At 47.8% G+C, this 15465-nt stretch overlaps 2 long non-coding RNA genes across 2 annotated transcripts in view; both read left to right on the top strand.

Annotated features, from left to right (window-relative positions):
* LOC102446639 (uncharacterized) overlaps window positions 1-12843 on the top strand; it is a 30958-nt gene extending 18115 nt beyond the window's left edge. The window contains exon 3 of the long non-coding RNA XR_012902972.2: window positions 11079-12843. This is a non-coding gene — a long non-coding RNA (uncharacterized LOC102446639). The remainder of the gene's footprint in view (window positions 1-11078) is intronic.
* Window positions 12844-13017: 174 nt separating this feature from the next.
* Window positions 13018-15192, top strand: LOC142828048 (uncharacterized). The gene is made up of 2 exons (XR_012902975.2): window positions 13018-13984; window positions 14232-15192. It is a non-coding gene; the product is annotated as an uncharacterized LOC142828048 (long non-coding RNA).
* Window positions 15193-15465: the final 273 nt, after the last annotated feature.

Here is a 15465-nt window from a genome sequence, read left to right as displayed (position 1 = left end):
TCCCTATCTTGTACGTAACCCGGGGACTGCCTGTATACCAAAGTGATACAACCAAAAAAATGAACGCATGTGAAATTGACAAATCAAATTTTAGAACAGAGTGGGGGCGAGGGGGGAAGGTTAGTGTTGGTGAGGTAATGACATAGGAGTGATAATAGGGGAAGTTTCAGCTAACTCGGCTGCATCTCTATCACTAAGGAACAAGTCTGTTACCCTTCTCCCTGGTATATCATGTGAGGGGACACAGCATGCTTGGTTACTTTGGGGGGAACGATTCATGTGCCATGTGGCTAGCCGTAGAAGCTTTGAGGGATTAAAGCAGGGGGTGGGGAACCTCAGGCCAGCCTTGCCTGGATCCAGCCCCTGAGGCTCAGCATTGGGGAGCCTGCACTGGTGCTCCAGCTTCCCATCCATCCACCTACAGGGCTGGAGCACACAAAATCTGCTACCGTGGGCCTCTCTAGACTTTGGTGTGCAAGAAGAATGTGGATAGTGGCTTTCTCCTTGTCAGTCAGGAGCTTCCCACTTTGCTACTGACCTGAGCACAGTCCCCGACTGATATTTCTGTGGGTCAGCAGCCCCCAACTCAAAAAGGCTTTTCCACCCCTGGAGTTAGAGCATGGCAAGCACAGGTAGTCTTTGGAAATTTTTATCCCTTAAACTCTAAGGAGACTTTACTGAACATGCATGAACAGCAATTTTTCAAAGCTGTATAACTTGGCCAAATATGGGAGGATTTTCACATGATGAATAAGAGATTATCCCTGTTACAAAGGCACCCGCCTTACCAATATGCAAGTCCCTACTCAAAAACATAGTTACCTTAGTAGGGTGCAGCCATCATCGCTGTAAAAGAGCGAGTGGCCAGCTAGCCCATCCTGGAATATTATGATGAGACTGAACTGGCAACCATACTGAGTGATGCCGTATGAGACAGGGTTTGAGGAATCCTGCCTACAAAAGGACAGCTGGTAGCTTTCACATCAAAGACTCTGTCCCCAGCAGACAAAGAAATGTCCAGATTTTAAAGGATTTTCTTACAATGCTAGTGCATATGAAAAAATCTTCAAGGGTGGAAACGCATTACCGTAGAAAGTGTCCATAAGTCACCGAAGGACATTTTAAAAAGCCATTCCTAGTAGTCCCCCCAAAATGTTCAGCACCTGCCATTGACACTGCAATGCTCCAACTTAGATGTATGGTACAAGAAAGGGACTAAGCTGTACATAGCTGACATCTATTCCAAAGCAGACTTGCGGGATGAAAATATAGCATCTGGACAAGATTATGAGATCCTCACCCTGACAGAAATACAGAGAACACTGAAAGACATAAAAACCATAAACCAAACCAGTTAAGTACCAGTTTAAAGGCAGGGAAAGAATCCAAGAACAAACTATACAAGACCATGATTTACAAGTGCTTACATCCATCATTCTGTCAGGATGGCCAGACACCTTCCTCTAAAGAACACTGAAACTATCCAAATGAGATGAGTGTTCAAGATAGTGTCATCTATCAAGGCCTTTGAATCACACTGCCAACATCACCTAGAACAGAAATGCTCTCAGAAATACTTTGGAGCCATTCTGGCTTAGAAGCCTGTATCAAGAAAGCCAGAGATGCTGTACACTGTTCAAAATGACCCAGAAAATCTAAGACCTGACAAAGAGTTGTGAGATGTAGGGAAATGCAGGCCAAGCACCAAAGCACACAATGAAAATATGCAGCATTAACAACAGACCTTGGCACAAAACAGAAATGGACCGTTTCACTGTAAACAAAACCGTGCAAACTACCTGTAGAGGTAGAAGATGTTCCTGTACAGCCCCAGCAGCCTAGAGTGGCTGGTTCTGCAACTCTGCCCCACTTCCTTTCCCCTAATTGGAATGACAATAGGTTCACTCTAACAGCAAGGCAAGGAGAAACCACACACTAACAAAATAGCATAGCTATAGGATAAGAATAATTCCAGGACCGTGGGACCCTGATTCAATTCCTAAATTAAAGGCCATAGAACAAAGCTTCAAGTTAGGTTAGTCTTCTAGACTACATCTAGACTGCAAACCTCTTTTGAAAAAGAGTGTCTAGACTACAACCAGTACTTTCGAAAAAACAAGCCGCTTTTTTGAAAGAGAGCACCCAGGCAGTGTGGATGCTCTCTTTCGAAAAAGCATAGTTTGCATTACATAGCACCTTTTTTCGAAAAAGCACTTTCGAAAAAAGGCATTCTTCCTCGTAAAATGAGGTTTTCTGCGGTCAAAAAAACTGCCATGTTCTTTTGATTTACATTTGAAGGAACATGGCAGCAGTCTAGACACAGGGGAAGAGAGACAGAGTGTGGCACAGAGACAGAGTGGCACCGACTGGGTGATTGTGCTGGCTGCTGTTGGATGTTTCTGCATCTGTGCTCTGACTCCTTCTCCCCTGCTCTGCAGAGATGGTATATGGGGAGGGCGGATACGGGGAGAGGGGCATGTAAAAGAGAGCACAAGCACTAAAATCTTAGAAACAGTGCACTGCCTCTTAAGACAGGCACTCTCTGAGGGTATGTCTACACTACCACCCTAGTTTGAACTAGGGTGGTTAATGTAGGCAACCAAAGTTGCAAATGAAGCCCGGGATTTAAATATCCTGGGCTTCATTTGCAGCTTGCCGGGCGCCGCCATTTTTAAAGCCCCGGTAGTTCGGACTCCGTGCCCGTGGCTACACACGGCACGGAGTAGGTAGTTCCACGAGGTGTACCAGTAGTTCAGATTAGAGAGCCACGGAGTAGGTAGTTCGGATTAGCCTAGTTCGAACTAGGGTGGTAGTGTAGACATACCCTGAGCCACTTACCATCCATGCTTCAGATTGGAGGAGCGCCACTGTGTGTCTCCCTCTCCCTGATCTCTGCTCTGCAGAGATGGGGTATACAGGCAGGGGGACACTCTGACTTCAGTACTCTCCTCTCCTCTCCACCTCATCCCGTCCACACAGCTAGCAGGAGAATCCTGTGAGGAGCTTGGCTGCAGAACGAAGCAAGATGGGGAGGGAACAGCTGAATTGCTGCCTGCTGTAAGTATGCATGCGCTGCTAATCAGCTGGGTGGGCCGGGGAGAAATGTTTGGCGGGCTAGATCTGGCACCTAGGCCTGAGTTTGCCCACCCCTGGTCTACAGATTTAGGCTCATGCTATGGCACTAAAAATAGCTATGCAAACATTCTGGCTCAGGCTGGCACTCGGGCTCCAAAGCCTGCCCTCATTCAAGGGTTTCAGAGCCCCCAAATCCAGCCCAAGTCAGAATTTCTACAGGACTGGTTTTAGCACAAGCCCTCTGAGCTAGATTCTGAAAAAGACCCATGCTCTGAGACTTGCTGCTGTACCCTGAGCGAACTATCACTTCCCACTGAAGCCTTTATGGCTTCTACTCCCCTCTCTTGCCCAGCTTCCTGTTCCTGTTCAAAAAGCCCAACCCTAAGCTGTCCCAGCTGAGGTTCTTGCCTGTATCTTCAAGGAGCAGTAGATTTCTTCACACTCTCTCATTATTGCGGACTCCAACTGAGACTTCTGGATACTAGACGAATCATCAGGAACATAAGAACGGCCTTAATGGGTCAGACCAAAAGTCCATCTATTCAGTATCCGGCCTTCTGATAGTGGCCAATGACAGGTGCTCCAGAGGGAGTGAAAAGAACAAGGAACCATCAAGTGATCCATTCCCTGACACTCATTCCCAGCTTTTGCCAAACAGAGGCTAGGGACACCATCCTTGCCCATCCTGGCTAGTACACATTGATAAATCTATTCTTAATGAATGTATCTAGTTCTTTTCTGAACCCTGTTATAGTCTTCACCTTCACAACTTCTGCTGGTGAGGAGTCCCACAAATTGACTGTGTGATGTATGAAGAAATACCTCCTTTTGTTCTTTTTTAACCTGCTGCCTATTAATTTCATTTGGTGATCCCTAGTTCCTGTATTATGAAAAGGAGTAAATAGCACTTCCTTTATGTACTTTCTCTACATCAATCACAATTTTATAGACCTCAGTCTTATCTCCCTTAGTCATATCTTTTCCAAATTGAAAAGTCAGTCTTATTAATCTTTCCTCATACAGAAGCCATTCCATACCCCTAATAATTTTTGTGACCTTTTTCTGAACTTTTTCAATTCCAATATATCTTCTTTGAGATGGGGAAACCATATCTGCATGCATAGCAACCATTACAGACAAAGCAATGAAGAATTTCAGCAGGCAAAGTATCTCAAACTGTGAAGTTTCAGCCAATAGACCGCAATTTATTTTTAGTTACTTTATACAATTTGCCTAGGAATATAAATTCACGGATGCCACATCGTCACCATGCCACAGACAAGGAAACAGCAAAAACAAATTGGCAGTTAACATTGCAAAACTCTATTAAAGAAAGCTGCAAAAAAACACTATAGGGCAAGATATTCCATGGGAGAGTTTCTTCATTTAAGAAGGTGTGATTGTCTAGAAAAACAGACCCAGAGAAAAAGATTTAAAAATGGAAGTGTTTCATTGGAGAAGAGAAGACTTAGGGAAGATTTGATAATAGACTTAAAGTATGAAAAAGGTATTTATAAAGAGGAAGGTAATAAACTGTTCTCCCTATTTACTGACATATAGACAAGAAGTAATAGACTTAATAGCAGCAAGGGAGATTTAGATTAGACATTAGAAAAAAATTCTTAACTGTAAGGGTAGTTAAGTACAGGAACAAATTACCTAGTGACAGTGTGAATCTTGCTCACTGTAGGTTTTTAAGAACACATAAGACATACACTTGTCAGGTATGGTCTAGGTCAGTGGTTTCCAATCTGTGGTGGTCCACAGAAATGTAAAAGTAATCCTTACTTTTTGTAAACGTCCCAGTTTGGGGGTGCGGTCGTCCTTGCCGCCTCCCCCCCAATCCCGTGCACCTGTCACCCTATAGTCCGTTTCCCCGTGTCTTAGCCACCTGTACTTTTGGCTTGCCAGCCTCCTTCGCACAGGAGGTCGGCTTTTCTCCCGCGATGGGGAGAGGGGGGTCCAGGCCCGCCCCCTCTCACGGACCCCAGCACAGGGCCCTAAGGACTCAGACAGCCAAGTTGTCCGGTCCGGCTGCGGGGCGTCTGCCTTAACTCGCCAGCCCGCAGGCTCCCTTTGCCCACCCTGGGCTGCTTCCTCTCCCCACCTGGGTTTGGCCCGCCGAGTCGGGGCTTACCTCCTCGGCTTGGGGCCCATCCGTTGTCCTCTCTCGGGGGATGACACTCTCAGCGCTCCCCCCTTGCCACGGTGCCGGCCGGGGTTTAAATACCCACGCTGCTGTTCGCTGGCGGGGCCCCGCCCGACCTGGTGTGGGTCTGCTTCTGGCCCGGCGTTGCGGCTGCGAGGTGATGTCACGCGCACCGTGACGTCACCGGGCTTCCCCGGCTTGCCCAGGCATCTTGCGGCCGCGGCCGCCTGGGAACACCTGGTGCACCGCCGCGCGGTCTGTGTCAGGGCCGCCCCGGCAGCTGGCTGCGGAGTGCCCGACTCGGCGGCTCCCGTCTCCGACCGGAGAGCCACCAGGCATACGGCTCCCGGGAGCATTGGAGTGCGGGGCGCTTCTGCCCTGTCACACTTTTCTTTTCTTCTCCCTCTTCTCCCCACAGCTGTGCACCCCAGGATGCAGCTTACTTTCCCCTTGCTCCCTTAATATCCAGAGAACAGGATCAAAAGTAAGTCATGTTCTGGTGTTCACGGCTGCTGCCCACCCCTGTGCTCCCGAAGTTCCGCCCTTATCCCCTACCCTCCTGAAGTTCCACCCTTGAACTTCATGAACTTTATACATTTCAAATGATTACCAAGTAATGGAATGTTTGAAAACAGCTATAGTGTTTGGAGGGGTGTGGGGAGAGGGGGAGGTCTGTGACATTTTAATAGTTTGAAAAGAGGACCGTATGCTCCAAAAGATTGGGAACCATTGGTCTAGGTCATACCTGGTCCTGCTTCAGTGTCAGGGACTGGACAAGATAACCCATTGAGGGCCCTCACAGTTCTACATTTCTATGATTCTAAGAATAGTTGCCTGGTCCAATGCTCAATGTCAAGAAGTGCCCATATAGCCCCTGCATTACAACCCACCAGAGGAAGGAGTAACAGACAAAAAAGAAAAAAGTGAGCGAGAAATGCAAAGGCCAAAGGTCTACTAGGACCAGCAAACTAAAGACCTTCCTGAACCACAACTAGGCGACCCTGTGAGGATTAAACTATTTACTTGGAACAAATTACCTGTGTTGAACAGAAAAATCATTATTATATAACAGAGTGGGAGTATTTTTCATTGCACCCACCAACACAGTCACCCTCTACAACAGAAACACAAACACGGAGGGGGAGGAGTTGATCTGTGAGGCCACCAGCAGGTGGGAGGCACAAGGGGGAAAATGGGAGTTAGCTGCCTGTGGGTGCTAAAAACCCACTATTTTTTTCCGTGGGTGCTCTGAGGCTGGAGCACCCACAGACTTGGCACCTATGTCCATGACACAAAGAAATGATATGAGCTGGCAACACTGAGCAGGTTATGGTATTTATATTTAAATATGCTACCTTGGATGTGGCAAAAGGGACAATACATAGTTAACTTCCCAATGAGGGTGCTAGAGTATGTAGTACACAGTGCATAGGAACTGAAGGTAATGTATAGAAACTTCTGTTTTCAGGACATGCTTGTTGAGAGAGAACAGTCTCTGTGGCAGAAAGAACAAAGTCTGATTGTTGCACTTTCTTGGCTCCCCCTCTTTTTACGCTTGAACACTGAACAGTTAAATGGCTCATAGAGGTACAGTTACTCTTGCACCACTGCCTTTGCAGCCCTACCAAACAGCTCTGACAGTGTTGATCTTTAACTAAACAATGCAGGAGACCTCAGATTTCTAATAGTGACACCACTGTTTGTTTCAACAAGGTGATCATGTTCCAGATGCTATTTTCTGTTTAATTGGCAAACAGAGGATCTATTTCCAGTGTGTTACAGGACAAGCACAACACAGTTGTCTCACAGCATGTGGGTAGCTCAAGTCCCAAGTTTTTTTCCGCTTCATAGACTGAATTTAAAGCATTCTTTTATACCTCAGTCCCAAAACGTAATCTCTTGCAATGTTAGATGTTAGAAACTTTGTTTTTCACCTTGTAAAGAAAACAAGGCATTGTTCTAAAATTCACAGTCACATACATATCTGGGGCAGTGTACCCTGTAATCTGAGTGCTTGGGTAGTCACCCAGAAAAGATTCAAATGCTGTCCAGCTGATTAGCCGAGCACCCACAGTGTGCACAGCTGACAACATGTGTGCACAGCTACACATGCCTCGGTGCACATAACAAAATTTATTCTGCATATGCATGGAAAAAAATCAGAGGGACCATTGATCTGGGGGGAAACAATGCAAAAAAAGTTTTTATAGATATGCATTCAAGTAAAACCTACAAATTCAATTAATGGTATTTAAGATGCCTTTCATTAGTTTTCAGCAAAAAACATTCATGGCAGTGAAGATTTGTTTGCAGGAAGGTTCACAGATAAAGAAATATCACAGATTCCTGTGTAAAAGTATGTTCACAAATGATGAGCTATGTAAAGATTTGTACTGAAAGACTATGTCTACACTGCAGGCTTCGTGCGCAAGAACAGCTGTTCTTGCGCAAAAACTTGCAAAGAGTCCACAGTACATTTTCTTGAGTGTGAACGGGCTTGTACAGTAGACTGTCAGAAGAGAGGGCTTTTTGCACAAGAGTTATTCGTCTCCCCACAAGGAATAAGTATTTTTGCGCATGAGTTCTTGAGCAAAAAGGCTAGTATGGATGGGAACAGGGGTTTCTTGTGCAAGAAACCCCTATGGCTAAAATGGCCATCAGAGCTTTCTTATGCAAGAGAGCGTCCACACTGCCATGGACACTCTTGCGCGAAAGCACATGACAGTGTGGATGCACTCTTGTGCAAGAATTTTTGTGCAAGAAGCCTGCAGTGTAGACATAGCTGAAGTGTTTGTGCAGATATCTCAAAATCTCCACCAGTCAAAATTGCATGTTACAAATTACAATTACTAATTATAAGTATTGTACTAACTTACTTAAGTGCCCAATTCCACACAGAGAGCTAAATCTAAGTTACATGTAATCCACGGGCTGAAATATGTTCCCATCAGCCATGCATTAAGTAACAGCCAATAATAACAAATTGTCTGCAGATAATTTGCAAAAGGAAAGGATAGATCCGTCAAATACTTTTTATATAAACACCCCTCTCTGGCCACATACAGCATATTTCTATTAGCAACAGCCTTTAGATCACCCATCCCACATTTGAAAAGGTGAACAACAGGTTAACGTTTGGAATGGGAAAGTAGAGGGGCATTTCTGTTAAAGCGCAAGGTGCAGGGGCAGTTAGCACTGGTAAATGTAAAATGCCACTGGAAGTAGAGAACCAAATACCAAACAAGATAATGGCTTCCTATTCTAGACAAAGCTGATCATATCCTGGCCTATAAATGTTCTTTTCATCTATACTGCAAGAAAAACAATCCCCTGACTCCCAGGGCCAGTTTAAGAGAGCACTGCATTGAGATGCTCTGCAGGACTCAGTTGTTGCCATTGGATAGTGGACAGTTCTTAGTCCCCTTTCCTTGTGGGCACAATGGGAATATCTGCTTGTTTATGACAGAGGAGCACACAGGGAACAGCTGTGATTCCCTCCGTAGATTTGTATGCCACAGTGTCACTTTCATGGTGCAGTGGAGACCAGTGAAGGGTTGTGTCACGGACTGCCCTATCAGCATGGGTGCCTCACAATGCTTTGCTGTTGTAGCTCCCAAGCCAAGCCGCTCCCGTCCGGCCTACATCACACCCTGTGTGAGTATGCACTAGACAGTCCTTGCTCAGCAGCTTTGACCACAACACTCTGTGTACTTCTCCACTCTGATTTCTACCAGCCTAAGTCACTACTTAGGAGTGACCCCAACACACTCCCTTTCCTGAATATTCCCAAGGCCATATGGCCTGTAATGTCCAGTCCTATCCTGGACAGTTCAGAGAAATAACATGGTTCACTTGGTACCTTAAAGAGACAGAATACACCAGTTTGCCACTTTAACTGGAGTTGACTTTCACTTTAGCACAAATGCAGTGCTGTTGCTTTGGATCTGATTAAAATAAAACAAGATTATTAACAAAAGACAGGATTTTAAATGAGTTCAAGTGTAATAGACATGGTTACAATCAAAGAAAAGTGAAAACATACATCTAAAAGTCTAGCAAGTTTTGGTTCAAGGTTTGTTCAAGGTAGCCCTCTCCTGTCCTCCAGCACTGTCCTCCAGCAAGTTGGAGGCTGACCTTCTCCATGGTCAGAACCTCTTCCAGAGACCTAAAGATGCTGGTGTTTTGTCTTCTTACGTAAAAGACATAACTTGGGGTTTTCTGTCCCTTTCTTTTATAGTCCATTGAATCTTTGAAGTGAATTTTTCTGAATGCTACACCTCAAAGTAGTTTATTCTTTCCCCCTACTATTCTCTGATATCCAAATTGTTCTGTTTTCTGGCTTCTCCTCCCTCTGCTGTCTGGATGATCCTGTTTACTATTTGTATGTAAATTGATGTAACACATATTCCTTTGTTAAAGATAGATCTCGGACAACTTTTACCACAGCAGACTTGAATGGTTCTGCATATGTGCTGAAAACAATATGTGGTGAAAATTAATTACTTCCCAGATAATGATGCTACATACAGTTTTCCATGATATCATTGATCAGCAAGTTATACATTCTCAAAATGATACCTCACAAAGCATATTTTGCACAAAGTCAGGGTATAATAGTGTAACCATTTAAATGGCAAACCAATAAATGTGAGCTTTTCAATTACTGTAATGGTTACACACTGGCTCCCGGCCCCACTCCCAGAGAGCTGTCTCCTATCCTGTGCTGCTGGCTCTGTATCAGAGCTCCCAGCAGCTGGCTGCTGGCCTCCAGCCCCACTCCCAGGGAGCCAGCTGCGCTGAGGGCTCTACAGTATAGTAAGCTTTATACTGCAGAGCCCACAGCGTGTAAGCATGGAACCACTGTGATTTTTAACAGTTACAAAGTTACCTAATGAATCGCTTTTTAACATCCCTAGTACAAAGAGGCTGTTCTGCAGGAAGATGGCCAACCTCTGAAGAACTCAGTGCCACTATTAGTATCATAGAAGATTAGGGTTGGAAGAGACCTCAGGAAGTCATCTAATCTTACCCCCTGCTCAAAGCAGGACCAACCACAACTAAATCATTCCAGCCACGGCTTTGTCAAACCTGACCGTAAAAACTTCTAAAGATAGATGTAAGCAGGGGCTGAACTGCTGCTTGCTATCAGCCAGCTAAAAGGACTGAGCTGCCCTGGGGTGGGTGTGCCCACTAGAAGGCTGTGACTACATTGGTGCGATCTTGTGCAAAAGCAGTTGCTTTTCCGCCAAAACTGGCCGTGAGTTCTTGCACAAGAACACTGACGTTCTAATGTATGAAATCAGTGCTTCTTGCGCAAGATCTATGATGCTCCCACTCAGGAATAAGCCCTCTTGCGCAACTGTTCTTGCACAAGAGGCCAGTGTAGACAGGCAACATGAATTACTTGCGCAAGAAAGCCCTATGGTTAAAATGGCCATCAGAGCTTTCTTGCGCAAGAGAGCATCTACACTGGCAAGGATGCTCTTGCACAAAAGCATATCTCTTGCGCAAAGGCACATGCCAGTGTAGATGCTCTCTTCTGGAAGAGTTTTTGCACAAGAACTCTTCCACAAAAGAGTTCTTGCACAAAATCATGCCAGTGTAGACATAGCCCAATTGTTTAGCTGTGCAAGATAATTAACTGTTAACTGCTGATATGTAAATACAGCTCATGCCAGGATGGGGAGGGAATATGAGGTATGGCTATGTAAATCCAATTCAGCCAGGGCTGATGGAGAATAAGTGTTGGAATGGAATGTGATGTATTGTAAATAATTTGGGGCTGTTGTGGGGGGTCACAAATCATGCTACCCCTAAATGTGGGAACTGTAAAACATGCCACCAGTGCTTGCAGGAGAGACACCACAATCATTGTAAGAAGTCTCCAAGGAACGAGCCTTCCCCCTTCCGGAGCAGCGGCAGGTGAGGAGTGGTGACCAGTGGCTTGGCATAGAGTGGCAGCAGGCGCAGAGCGGCAGCAGGTGAGGAGCAGTGACCAGCAGCATGGTGCAGAGCAGCGGCAGGTGAGGAGCAGTGACCAGCGGCGTGGCACGGCTGGTAGGAGCAGCAGCAGGCGAGGAACAGCGGCAGGTGACCAGCGGTGCGGCGCGGCTGGTAGGAACGGCGGCAGGTGACCAGCGGATCATCCGGTGGCGTAGAACGAGACAGCTGGTGGAGCGTGGCGGAGTGACTCGGAAGGTGCTCCCTATCTATCCCTCCACCCCCATTTCTACCGGGTCGGGAGGTGAAACCCTGCGGGTGAACTTTTGGACTCTGGCTGGCACTGACCAGGGACAGAGACTTTTGGGGTGTCGGACTTTGGGACTTCAGGTGATTCTTGGCTGGGGGTGGGGACTTAGCTCATGTTTGGGTTATGAACTCGGTTTGTGGTTTTTCCCAAGTTAATGCCGTATCACTTCTCGCTCTGTTTCGTTAAATGTTTCCTCAGACTCTGTGCTTGCGAGTGGGGGAGCATTGCCTCTCAGAGGCACCCAGGGGTGTGTGAATTTCCCAGGTTACTGGGTGGGGGCTTGAGCCGGTTCTGTGTGAGATGGACCCCAAGATATTGAACCCGGCCCTGGTTCCTGCTAGGCTTACCTGGCAGAAGGGTTACATAGAGATTCTACCACAACCCTAGGGAACTCATTCCAATGCTCCACCATCGTCTTAGTGAAGAATTTTTTTTTTAATATAGAACATAGACTCCCACACTGCACCTTGAGACCATTGCTTCTTGTTCTATTATCTGCCACCACTGCGAATAGCCTCGCTCCATCCTCTTTGGAATTTCCCTTCAGCTGGATAGCAGTTGAAGGCTGCTATCAAATCCCCCTTTACTCTTCTCTTCTGCAGACTAAATACGCCCAAATCCCTCACCCTCTCCTCTTAAATCAGAGCCTCTATGCAACCCAGGGGACTAGTGTGTGTGGGGGGGGGGGGGGCTGATAGGATTGACACTTAAACAGCAGGGGTTACGCCCCCATCCCTCCACTCACCAGCATTGATGGGGAAGCAGAGTGACATGGCCCTAGCCTGCTCCACTCTCCTAGCTCCCAGCCATGTTGTTCAGGGGAGGAGAAAGAACCGTCCCCTGAACTCACCGGCAGGAAGTGAGCAACACAGCCAGGAGATGGGGGAGTGAAACGGGTGGGGACCAGGTCAGTCTTCTCCCCTCCCACTGCCCTTCTAGTCTCCCAGGCCATGTCACTTGGGAAAAGCAGCTTGGGGAAAGAGGTGGGGTAGAGCAGGAGCTGGGAGGGGCAGGAGCAAGTCCTGAGGTAGAGGGGGAGTTGTCCTGGCCCTTGCTTGGGCTAGAGGTGGTACAGGGAGCAGTCATGTGCGGGTGCCCCTCCATGGTCCTCCTCAGCAGTCACCCCCGATCTGGAAAAGGGAGCAAATACTGAAGTGGCAAAATTTGCAGATGATATAAAATTCAAGATAGTTATGCCCAAAGCTGACTGCAGATAGTAACGGGAATTCCACAAAATTGGATGACTGGGCATTGGAAAAAATAATCCCAACTTCAGACACTCAGGCTATGTCTACACTGGCAGGTTGTTGTTCTATGCAAATGAGGCTAAACGTGGAATATTGTTGAGCCTCATTTGCATACCTAATGAGCCGCCATTTTTGCGGAACAGGCTCTTGCGCTAGAAGGAGCTGTCTACACTGCCCCTTCTTGTGCAAGAAAAACCCTCTTGCGCAAGAAGGGGCAGTGTAGACAGCTCCGTCTAGCGCAAGAGCCTCTTCCGCAAAAATGGCGGCTCATTAGGTATGCAAATGAGACTCAGCAATATTCCACACTTAGACTCATTTGCATTTCTCTGGCGCAATATCACACCAGTGTAGACATAGCTATAGGGTGCAGCTAGACTACATGCCATTTTCGACAGAGGCTTTTTCGAAAGATACTTTTCAAAAAAGCCTCTTTCGAAAAACAGCATCTAGATTGCACTAAGCAGCTCGTAAAAGTGATCTGCTTTTTCGAAAAAGAGCGTCCAGACTGCCTGGATGCTCTGTTGAAAAAAGGGCACCTGGAAGCACTTCTGCCAGGGCATGGGGGCAGCATTTACTTCCGGGTCCTGCAGCATGCTCTTTGCATGATACTCATGTTTAAAGGGACCCCCCCCCCCCCGAACAGCTGTTCCTCTGCTCCTGCAGCTGGCTTGCCTACCTCCTAGAAGGAGGACAGCAAAGCTTCTGCAGTGCTTGCTTTGAGTGCCCTGTTTTCTGGGACACAACAGCATTTTTTTTCCTGGTTGGTTTTTGTGCTTTGAATTGTTTTTTTGCCATGGAGCAGGAGCTGCCCCTGGGCAGGGGATGGCCCCACTCTGTAGTGCGTCAAGTTCTGCTGCATCTCCATGAGACGTTCATGATGTTCAGGGTAGATCTAGATTCAGAACCCAGCTTTGAGCCCCTCACTTGGGCTGCAGCCCCACTGCCCTTGCCACCTAACTTACTCCTGGAGAGGTGAGTTTGGAGGCTGAACACCAGTTCAGACTGGTGGGACCATCTTGTTATGGAACAGTGGGACGACGAGGCTTAGCTCCAAAACTTCTGTATGCGGAAGTCTACATCCCAGGAGCTGTGTGCCTGGCTCGCCCCTGCCCTACAATGCCAGGAAACCCACTTGCGGCCCACCATCCCCCTGGAGAAGAGGGTCACTATTGCCCTGTGGAAACCGGCCACCCCGACAGTTACCGCTCGGTGGGACACCAGTTTGGTGTGGGGAGATCTACTGTTTGGGCTGTCTTGATGGAGGTAAGTCATTCTCTGGGGGCAGTCCTTGGGGGGGGGACAGATAAGGGGGACAGTCAGGACAGGGAAGAGGGAATGGGGGATGGGGTGGGAGTGGTAGAAGCCCTCCTAGCCTCAACCTGCTGTGGTGCGGGCGGGAGGGTAGCCTGAGGGTGGGCTCTTGGGGTCTAGGAGGGGAGAGGTGAGGGAGCCCCTCAGGCAAATCCTCTAATGTCCTGTTCTGTGTGTTTCCATTTGTCCCTTTCTGCAGGTGGTGACGGCCGTCAATTCAGAGCTGCTTCACAGGACTGTCCACCTCAGAGACCTGGATACCATCGTTGCCAGATTTGCGGGGCTAGGATTTCCAAACTGAGGTGGAGCACTTGATGGGACTCATCCCATCGAACAGCCTAGTATATTGACAGAAAGGGCTACTTTTCTATGGTGCTGCAGGCCCTGATTGACCACCGGGGACAATTCACAGACATTTGTGTTAAGTGGTTGGGCCGGGCACACGATGCCTGGATCTTCCGGAACTCGTACCTGTACCACAGGCTGCAGGCTGAGACATTCTTTCCAGAGCGCAACTTTGCAGTTGGGGATTTGAAGATGCCTATGTGCATCATGGCCTACCCCTTTATGTCCTGGCTCATGAAGCCGTTCACTGGACACCTGGATGCAAGCAGGGAACTGTTTAACTTCCACCTGAATCGGGCTTGCTTCCAGGTGGAGTGCGCCTTCGGGCATCTGAAGGGCAGGTTTAGATGCCTGATCACTCGCCTGGACATGGGGGAACGCAATGTCCCCGAGGTGGTTGCTGCCTGTTGTGCGCTGCACAACCTGGTGGAGAGGAAAGGGGAGGCCTTCCTCCCAGGGTGGGGGACACAGGCTGATGTGGAGGGGAGGCAGTTTGAGCAGCCCCAGACAGCTGCCATCCGCCAAGCCCACCAGTAGGAATTGCAAATTCAGGAGGCCCTGAGGGAGAGATTCTCCCAAGCAGCCCGATGACTTTCTCCAGGGCCTTCCAAATGTGGGTTTGCTCCATGTCCCCAGTGCCTTCCCCACTCAAACCCATCCCTGCCCCACTTTGTACACATACACAGAGAAGAGAGACAGGTGTGGTTTACAAAATGCTTACAGTTTATTGCACTGTTGTATGTAACAAAACCAGTATAACACTTTTGTAAAGAAAAATAAGCTGTTTGTTAAATTAAAGTGCTTCCCTTACTGACTCTCACTGGTGGAAAGGGGGATGTAAACCTGGAAAGGGGGAGGGAGGCTCAGGGCTGAGGGTGCCGCCTCGATATAGAGCTCCTGTCACCACAGGTAGGGGGCCTGCTCGGAGACAGCCATGCTTGTGGACTGGGACATTAGGGGGCTGGCCAGGAGGTGGGGCTGCACCTGGGTCTTGGATGGCAAGGGGGTGAGGGGAGCAGAGGGTGAGGGGGGGCAGGCTGAGCATGAGGGGCAGGAACAGGGACAGGACCTGGGAAGGGCATCACCTT

Source organism: Pelodiscus sinensis, chromosome 3 (assembly GCF_052426305.1).
Source record: "Pelodiscus sinensis isolate ZL-2025 chromosome 3, ASM5242630v1, whole genome shotgun sequence".
In the NCBI taxonomy this organism is placed as follows: domain Eukaryota; kingdom Metazoa; phylum Chordata; order Testudines; family Trionychidae; genus Pelodiscus; species Pelodiscus sinensis.
The sequence above is the reverse complement of the archived record's forward strand: the minus strand, read 5'-3'. Positions and strand labels throughout refer to the sequence as shown.